The sequence below is a fragment of the Carlito syrichta genome, unplaced genomic scaffold (genome assembly GCF_000164805.1).
Source record: "Carlito syrichta isolate Samal-C Ts95f unplaced genomic scaffold, Tarsius_syrichta-2.0.1 Scaffold313017, whole genome shotgun sequence".
Taxonomy (NCBI): domain Eukaryota; kingdom Metazoa; phylum Chordata; class Mammalia; order Primates; family Tarsiidae; genus Carlito; species Carlito syrichta.
In genome coordinates this window covers 338,137-348,431 of record NW_007257113.1, presented here as the reverse complement: position 1 = coordinate 348,431, position 10,295 = coordinate 338,137, and the positions used below count along the sequence as shown (strand labels likewise).

Here is a 10,295-nt window from a genome sequence, read left to right as displayed (position 1 = left end):
TCTGCAAAGCACCTTTGTCCGGTTAACAGGAGGATGGCTCACACAGCCCTTTCACGTGGTGTCTAGGCTTGAGGAGGCCCCTCCTGCAGGAGCCTTCTGGCCCTCTGGTCTGGACCAGCTGCTCCAGCTGTGTCTCCAGGCATGGTTCTGGTGACCCTGAGGTCATGCCTCCTCCCCACCACACCTCGTTTGGTCCCCACCATGCATTAACACTGCGTCCAAGATATGTTAGACTTGAAGGTAATAATAGACACAGAGAGCTTGCTCGCAGAGCTGGAGGCCCAGCTGAGGTGCATATTCTGCTGTCAGGACTGGGCTGGGTGAGGGGTGAGGTGGCTAGGAGTTGGGGACTTTCTTTCCTGCTTCCCAGATCACACGGTTACTGGGTCTCCGGAGATGGGTCCTGGTGGACTGCGGGGGTTAATGGCCTACAGCTCATGGCCCCAGCATTGGGTGTAAACAGGATTTTCTGTCCAGAGTGCCCCGGGGGGTGGACACTGCTCTGTCCCCATGGGGCATGAGGCGTGATCCATGCTGACTAGCTCCCAGTGCCAGCTGGCTTTTGCTTTTCCTTAGCATGAATGCAGGGGAGATGTTCTGGCAGGCTGGGAAAACACCCTGGACTTTCTCATTCGGGTGTGCTGCTGGGCTTCAGCTCCAAGTGCCAGGGGCGTCCTGGGCAGGCCCAGCCTCGTGTGTCTCTGGCTGGCCATCCTCCCCAAGTCTCCTCCTTGGCTGTGCACCGAGCTCCTCTGGACTGTTCCACCACCCAGGGCTACACCTAGGACCCAGTAAGCACCCAAGAATGTGTCCTGAGTATAGACATCTGTGCATGCGGGGGGTGGGGGCGAGGAGGGCAGCCTCGGCTTGGGTGTCTCTGCTTGGGTGTCTGCAGTGTGTGGCTATAGGTGTAACCTAGAAGCCACCTGCCCAGGAACTTGGCTGGTGGCAGCTGAGAGACGGCCCAGGGAAGACCACTGTGGTGTCCCCGTGCACAAGGCCCTGCGGTCGTCACTCAGAAGTGTCTCTTTCCTAGCGGGAGCTGAGGCTGCACATCTGAGACCTCACCACCAATCTTCTAGCCAAGACTCCAGGGAGGGCTGTCAACTCTGCATTGTGGCTGGAGCTGTGTGGGCTCAGCTTAGGCCTCTCTCCCCCCAAGCATGTGTGTGGTGAGTGATCTTGGGAGCTGACCATAGGGGCCTCCAGCTGACTACAGGGGCCTCCAGCAGCTCCGAGGCCACAGCCCCTCACCAGGCCCCAAATGTCTCCAGTCAACTCAGCGTCTGGAGCCCAGCCTGGAAAGTGCAGGGCTCTGAAGGATGAGTTGACTTCCCCTATGGGAAGTATAAGGGAGGCTCTTATGAGCTTGTTGCGGGTCAGGCCAATGTCATGTCTCTCTGGTTGCTTCTCGTGAGGGAGAGCATGGCTTTGGAGGTCCTAGGGGTGTGGTACACCATCCTGTGGAGTGCACTCTTGCCAGATTCCATCCTGGAGCAGCCGAGATGCCCTGAAGATGGCATCTGGGTTCTGACAGTGATGGTCACAGAGAGCCGGCATTGGGGTCTCTGAGCTCCCGGCTGCTGGCTTTACCTGAGTTCTTTTTGTCTCCCCAGAAGCCTGTGGGCCATCGCCATTTCTCACAGTAAAGAAGGCTGGCACAGGGGCTCTGGGTTAGTCAGGGGCCCAGCACCTTGAGGCACTGCCCAGGATGGAGGAGGAGCAGGTGGAGGGGTGGTCTGGGTGGTGGTGGGAGGCACATCAGTTCTGTGAGGAGCAGGGGTCGCATTTGCCGTGGGGTTTACCTCCTGCCTACTGGCAATAGATGAGATGCCTGGCAAGGTTCTGCAGGTTTCATTACGCCATCATCTGAATTCTGCAAAGGTGGATGTCATTTCTGGCTAAAGACTATTGTTTATGGAAAAGAAAAAACAAAGAGGATTGTTAGAAATGCAACATTTTCTTTTGTTTTCTTTTTGCAGTTTTTATGGTTTTATTTAAATGCAAAACGTGCACATGAACTGTCTGTTTATTTTCTTCACTGCACAGCCTGGCATTAGGATTGGTGACTCTGATGGCCAGCTGGGCTGCTCTTTCTACAATGGCTTTGCGATTCTTGGAGGAAACGTGTGAGCAGTCTCAGCACAATAAGTTTGTTGCACTTCGGCAGCACTTCCAGCTCCTTGACGTTGTGGACCAGGAACTTCTGGAAGCCACTAGGTGACATGTGCTTTGTTTTCTTGTTGCTGCCGCAACTGTTGGGCATCAAGATCTGGCCCTTGAGTCTTCTGTGCACCCTGTTGTCGATACCTCTGGGCTTCTGCCAGTTACGCTTAATCTTGACATATTGGTCTGACTGGTGTCGGGTGAACTTCTTGATCCTCTTTTTGATGATCTCGGGTTTCACCAGGGGTCTGAGGGCAGCCATGCTGCCGGGTAGGAAATGGCTGCCAACTTGGTAGGCAGCGCTGAGGAAGAGAGGGCTAGAAATGCAACATTTTCTAGGAAATTATACTGAACTCTGCTAGCCCTTATGAAGCACCTGCTGGATTCTTAGCACTAGAGATGCGGTGATGGCCACAGCCCGGGCAGTGAGCTCAGGAGAAGACTCCTGTGTATGATGCATCTCTAATACATGGGAGGAAGGAGGGAGATTGGCAAGGGCTTCCTGGGCTCACATGACTGACTGATGCCTCCTTTGATGGGGTGATTTACTCTTCTCCTGTTTGCTTGCCACAAGTAGAGTATTTCCTTAACTTAGGAAATTTATAGATACATCATAAACATCCTTAGATACTCCAAGATTAGTGGAGAAAACACCATTCACTATTTAATTTTAATTGGTTTATAGAGGAGTACAAAGACTGCAAGAAGGCAGATGACAGCTGCAGTAAGCTCTGGAAGTGAGAATGTGTTCAAATCTCCTCCTCTTTGCCACATGCACTAGCTATTGGCACACCTCTGCCAGAGACAAAGATGAAAATCACTAAGTGAAAAGTTCACCCAGTATCCTGGAAACTCCCAGCACTGCAGGAAGCATGGCAGGCCTATCACAGTCCTGGAGTCAGCCCCTTCTGTGGCTCCAGGGGTGGCGGCTGCAGCTATGGCCTTGCTGTCCAGCCCTGATTATGCTCCACCTGTGTTCACTGCAAACAAAACCCCGCCTTACTTCCGCATGCAAATGAGCTCAGTTCACAAAGCAGCCTATTGCTTTGGTTCAGGAAGTGCTGGCGGAGCGTGGCCCTGGGGGCTACCACTCTGGTCTTGTCCTTTCCTTTCATTCCAAGCCCTCTGGATAACCGAGTAGGGACTGGAAATTAGGGAGGCGTTCCTTGGCTGCTGAAGTGGGTGTGTGCTTGTCTGTATTTGGCAGTGACAGCCCCAGGAAGGGATCCTCATGAACTTGCAAGAGGGTGGCAGGAGCGCTGCACCATCGGAAACACTTCCCGACCTTTGGTAAGAACTGACAAAGAGGCCAGTGATAGACGAGGGCACGCTGTGGAGTGCCGTAGCTTATTTTGTACTGCTGATCTAAATCATAACTCAGAAGCCCAGCTGGAGTTAGGGCATGGCATCAAAATCACAATATTTGGATTTGATTTCTATCTCTTATCTAGCAATTCAATTGTCAGCATTCTCTATTCATTTTTGTCACATGCTCTGAGATAAATATCACCACCGCCATCATCACCATCACCATCACCATCCTCACCAAAATCATCACTACCACCATCATCATTCTCATCACTACCACCATCACCATCAATATTATCACCACCATTATGGCCATCACCGTCCTCAGATCACCATCACCACCACCACCCTCATAACCGCCATCGCTACCATCACCACCATTATCACCATCACCACTCTCATCATCATCACTACCATCCTCGTCACCACCATCACCAGCAATATCACCACCACCATATTCCTTATCATCACCACCATCATCCTTATCACTACCACCATCACCGTCATAACTGTCACCACCATCATCCTCATCACCACCATCGCCACCACCACCACCGCCATCACCATCATAATGCTCATAATCACCACCCTCATCACCATCATAACCACCACCATTATCAACACCATCATCCTCACTACCACCATCATCGCCATCATAGCAATCATCATCATCACCTTCATCATCATCGTCATCATCATCATCCCCATCACCACCATCTTCAAATGGTCTCTGTGAAGAACCTGAAAACAACATGCCTTTTGGCATGAAAAGTACAAAGAGAACTGCACAGATGTGCCTGTCCCTAAGAACTGAACACTATCTGATAAATGACAAGAGGCTTTCAGCCCACACATGTTTAGGGTATAAATAAAAGCATGGAAATGAAATGAAATAAGGATAGAGAAAGTGGAGTAGCTTTGTTTTCCTTATGAAAAAGAAAACCCACCTTTGTTTATGAAGGGGAAAGCACAGAAATCTTAAGTGCACAACCCAATGAAGTTCTGCAAAGCAAGTAGCTACAGTAAGTTCAGTACCTAGGTGAGGGACCATGGCACTACCTGACCAGCAGGAGGCTGGCCCTTCCCCACTGGTCACCATGCCGTCTCCTCTTCCTCCTTGAGTAACCTGACTTCTGATCATGTAGATTTGTTTTCCTGATTTTGAATTTTAAAATAGAATCAGGCAGTATGCATTTTGTGTGTCTGGTTTCTTTTCCTCATTGTTATGTCTGTGGAATTTATGCTTGTCGATGTCTGCGGTTATAGATTCTCACTGCTGAAGCTGTGCCATGAGTTATCCCTCTACTGTTGATGGGCATGTGTGTGGTTTCCCGCAGTTTTTGTCCTTTAAGAAAGCACTCTGTGAACATCCTTGTGGATGTTGTTTCCAGGTGTGGAACTGTAGGTTTTTGTGGGTCACACATCTACTAAAGGTTTGGTTGTCATGGATACTATCCAGGAGTTCCAAAGCAGTGGCACTTGTTTGCACTACCATGAATGGTGAAAGAGTTTCAGTATCTCTAAATCCTCTATCCAACATTTGAGCAACTTTTGAAGACTATGACAACGTGTACGAGTATAGTTACAATGTGGCAATTACGGTGATATCAAAAGGAGTTCTTTGTACCCTTGAGGATGGCAGACCATGATAAACAGCAAACTCCTTAAAGACAGATGCATCATCTGGCCCTATTTTGAGCTCTCATCCTGTAGCATGGCCTCCCAAGCTAGAAAGTCCACAAATCTGCTGGAGTCTCAGTTGGGCTCAGTGAGAGGTGCAGCATCCTGGTTGTTGTTGGATGAGCCATTTGCTTCAGGAATTGTGGAGGAGTCAGGAGGGAGGAGAAATCCCAGCATGTGGGGAGAGGTGGAGTTTGAGGGAGACCTGCAGGAAGCTGCTCTCTGAGCAGCTGCTGCCCCCATAGTTGGCACCTCAAGGTCTGTGGTGGGTTTGGGGCAGCCATAGGGAAGAGGAGGGGATGATGAGAGGGACAGTGGGCACATGGGAACCTGTGGGATGCCTCTGCCTCTCATCCGGTGACTGAAGGGTGTCACAAACACTGCTCCACTTCTGCTTTCAGAATTTTTGCAAAAACCCCTTCACCAGCTCTCCCAGCTTGGCCCAGTGGCTCCTATACCTGACATTCATACGTACATCTCTGTGTATGTTAACTCCAAGTAAAAGAGGGAGCAACATTGTGATCTCATTCGGTGTTCTGTCACCCACAAACACGCCAACCCTCTCCTGCACCCGCACAGCATCCCACGTGTCAGTCTTTGGGTGATGTCCATTTCTCTTCCAGTTGGGTCACACACCCACCCCCCCCCCCCCCCCCCCCCCCGCCCGCCACCCACAATGTCAATACTGAGACATAGCGTAATTGTGTATAATGCCTCTTGTGCTAGATAGTAGGAGGGAACTATCCCTGCAAGTGTCTTCCTGATGGAGTGGGGGGGGGGGTGCCTGTAGCTGCCACCGTTTGGGTGGCATTCAGAGCGCCTTCCTTGCATCATCCCTCCATGCCCCTTGCCCTCAGCAAGCACTTCACCTAGTGGGGAGTCTTAGACACAGATGTGGAGGTGGAGTTTACCAGGGGTTAATACTTATGTAAGAAGGAAGGCCAGGTCTGGACAGAGGCAGGAGCCGGACTGCAGTCCAGGTCAACATAAATGCTCAGGCAGGTGTCCTCTTGGGCTGAAAGGGTCAAGCCACAATCCCCTCCTTCCCTCATCACTGGCCCAAGAAGGACATGACCTCAGGCGAGGCAGGCTTTGCAGCCCATGCCCACCTTGGAGGCTGTCTGTTGACCACTCCTCACACATGTGGTGACACTAACTTTCACCCCGAAGGTCTGGTCCTTGGCATTTTGTCTACATTTGGTAGGATAGTAGCTTTCATTGCTGGTCATGGGAGTAAAAAGAGGCTTCCAGCAGACCTCTAGAATCCCAGACTTCCTCCCTACCCCTGCCTTGGGCCAACCAGGATTGGCCACCCGCTTTGGGCAGGGCAGGGGGTGGGTGGCTCACTTCTCTTGAGGTTGGGGAGCTCTAGATCGGCAGACTCCAGGGCTGTAGGGACTGGAAGAAACGCTTTGTAGATAGGTCATGAAGGCAAGACCACAAGGAGCCAGGCCTCGATTCCTTCACCAGCACACTTTCTTGAGTCCTTGGTTAGAGCACAGGCCTTGCTGGGAGATAGTGTTCCAGTCCCGCACAGGGGTGCCAGCCAAGGAAACCATGCCTGCATGTCCATAGACTGCTCACCAGGCCAACAGCTTTAGGGGATCTGAGGATGTGGTCAGCTGGTGAGGTCCTCGCTGGCATCCAATCTTTGGTCCGAGTGCACTGTGCAGGACACCCTGGAGGCAAGGAAGATGCTCTGTGAGCCACAGATGCTGGGCCTGGCAGGGGCACTGCAGGCAGGGAGGGTGTGTCTGCATTTGGTCTGGGCTATTTAGGTGAGGATGTAGCACTGATCCTCCTTTTAAGACAGGCCATTGTCCTCCACCCCCAAAGGGGGCCATCTGGCCTTACCCCAGTGGGATTCCATGCTAGCTTCTACAACTGGTAGGGGTGGACAGGCCAGCCATGGTGAGTGGACATTCTGGCGTTGGAAGCAGGTACGTACGCCTCCATCCCGGGCACTTGGTGTGGGAAGATGGAGCTTGGCTGTCCACAGAAGAGACCTTGCCTCACTGGGTGGAGGGTGCTCTCTGGTGAGTGTTCCCATGGGCGGAGTGTGTGTTCAGGAGGCTCCTATTTGGAGAGCGCTGTCTCTGTCCCTCCCCAGACATTGTCACTAACTTCCCAACTGCATTTTTCCCAACTCCTTGACCCTGAACTGTGGCCACTGCTGATGACCTACAGACTTGCGCTTCAGGCGCCCCTGCCTCCAGGCAAGCTCTCGGCCCTGTTCTCCATGAGGGTTTCTCTCCAGGCCACCTCTGGGTGGGCTGAGGGCTGCTGTTCATGCTCAGATCTGCCAGGACTTCGGCAAACTCTAGGCTTGAGTTTTCCTTTCTTAGTCACTGGCGACCTCCTGGATGCCCGTGCTCCTGAGCACCTGAGGAGCGTGGTTCCGCCCATGTCACAGTTCCCCTCCTCTGCTTGCTCCTTCTCCTTCCCCTCCTGCAGACATTGACCCCGAATAAACACCCCGCACTAGCCTTCCTGGCAGCATCAGCCCCGAGGTCTACTCTGCTTCTGAGGCTGGAATCCTACAACCACTCAGCCTTTGGGTGAGTGTCTGTCCTTTCACAGTGATGTCCTGGAATCCATGGCCTGACATTTCCAGATGAGCAACATTATAAAGCTAGTTTTTGCTGTTGATTTTTAATGTTAATGAGTGAAGGTTAGAGCACAGGGCATTTACATATGGGCTGTTTGAAATTTGTCCCAGGGACTCCCTCTGTCACCTGATGCACTCGGTTGTGTAGAGGCTTCTGGTTTACTCTCTCTCTATCTACATACGTGAGTATGGAGATATGTGTTTACGTATCAGACCAAACTAACTGAGGCCGAGACAAGTCATTAAAAGCTCCTATGTCTCATGTTTTGTTCTAGTTGATCTGTCAGCTTCGGAGAGAAGTCTCTTACAATCTCCCCAGTATTGGCGAGTTTGTCAGTGACTCTCTGCGATTTAGGTTTTGCTTTATGTATTTCAGTGCTATGTTCCAGTATGCCTATAATTACTTCTTCATTCAGTCTTTTTGAAATATTCCTTTTCTTATCTTTGACTGCTTTTGACCTTAAATTCTGTTTTGTTGGACATTGATAATGCTGCCCTAATTTCCTTTTGGCTAATATTTTCCCATTGCATATTTTCTATTTCTCTATCTTTCACTTTTCTTTTCTGTTTCAGGTTCATTTATTTAGTTTTGAATTTTTTATTGTAAATATGTGGGGTGTAATTCAGGGTTTGGTATACAAATACTCATCAACCCTTGTTGATGAGGTGTGCCCCTCCCTCTCCTGTCAGTTTCCCACTACTGCCAACCCCTTTCTTATAGTATTATGATGATTGTTCAAGATCCACTTATGAGTGAGAGCATGTGATACTTGGTTCTTTGTTTCTGTGATAGATCACTCACCTCTAAGTCCATCGAAGTTGCTGTGAAGTTCATAATTTTGTCCTTCTTTGTGGCTGCATAATATTCCATTGTGTATTTTTTTATCCAGTTCTTTTTCGATGGGCAGCACGGTTGTCAGTTTCATTTCTTATAGAAAGCATATATCTATATTGATTTTTTGTTTATAGAATTTTAAAAATTAGTGGGTTGATGCTACTTACAGTTATGATTTCTGAAATAGTTATACTTAATCTCATCATCTAATTTTATACCTTGTATCCACTATGTTTAAAATGTTTTCTTTACCTTTGCTTTTCCCCCTACTTTTTGTGTATTGATCAAGTTTTTCCCCCTGTGGGTTTTAAAGTCATATAGTATCTTTCTATTCTTTGAATTTATACCTTTATATTATGAAACAAATATATGCACTTTTTTTCCTAATTATTCCTAGAGCAAGGAATATCTAAGTTCTCCCCTGAGAAAAAACAATGAAATTAGCATCTCGTTGGATCCCCCATGCCCATCTCTCTCTGCTACTATCCCATTTCATCCTCTGGAACTTTAGATTCAGATTATTGTTGAAAAAGTTTTTTAAAAATCATCTCATTTTATTTTAAACTTATTTCTAAAAGTTTTGAAAGGCAATGCACAAGGAGCAACAGTGCGTTTTATTCGTGTATTTGCTCACAAGGCTTTCGTGTTTCATTGCTTTGTTGTGACCATTGCTCCTCTGGCCTGGGCGTGTCCTCTGGGGGTGCCTTAGGAAAAGCCTGTGAGCACCGCCTTTCTAATCCCTGGGATGTCTGAAAGGTGCTTTTCTCTTAAGCGTCACTGGAGTGATAGGTTGACACCACAGGATTCTAGATTCAAAATTCTCTTCCTTCAGCACTTTGAAAATAATGCTTCATTTTTCTTAATGCATCCAGGGATATTGATAATAGTCTGATATTTGCTTTTTTTTTTAAGAAAATTGGATTCTTTTTCTGTACTTCTGAGGATTTCTCTTAGTGTTAATGTTCTGCTATTTCCCTATGATGTGTCTATGGGTCAGCTTTACTTAAGCTGCTTAGCTCTTGATAGGCCCTAAATACTAATGTTTTCCACCATTTTTTAATTCTCAGAATTATTTCTTTCTATAATGTTTTCTCTCTAATTTCTCCATTCTCTTCTTCAGAAGCCTGAGTGAATATAAATGTTCCATTTCCCTTCTATGCCTTTTAATTTTCACTCTAGCTAGACTTCTGACATTCTGGAAGAATGCCTCAGCCTGCTTTTATAGCTCATTTATTCACACTTCTGTTAAGTCCATTCTAAAACTCAAAGCTTGAATTTTTAAATTTCAACATTATGTTCTTAATGTTCAGTACTTCTAACTGATTCTTTTTCATACTTTCCTATTCTTGACACATAGATTCTATGTATTCCTGTCATGTCTTTGAGACTATTACTCTTGCTTACTTTCAAGGTCCTGCTTTGGTTTGCATTAGCTCTGTTTTCTCAGGTCTGAGTTCTTCGGTAGTGTCTTCATGACGTCAATGCGCTGGATAGCTGAGTACTCTTGACCATAGGGTCACTTTTGCAATAGTTACTCCCTTGGATGCAGCCTTTTGTTCAAAACCTGCATAGGAGCAGGGTGAAGTGATCTTTTGGGGCCTGTGTTCTTAGTTATCCCAGGGGGAGAGGAAGTGGGGCAACCTCTGGCCTCGGACCCTTGCTTTCCTGGCTGGCTGTGTTCTCCCCACCCCAGAGTTA

General features: G+C 48.4%; 1 pseudogene; it reads right to left on the bottom strand.

Annotated features, from left to right (window-relative positions):
- Positions 1-379: 379 nt before the first annotated feature.
- Positions 380-2,428, bottom strand: LOC103272639 (annotated as a pseudogene).
- Positions 2,429-10,295: the final 7,867 nt, after the last annotated feature.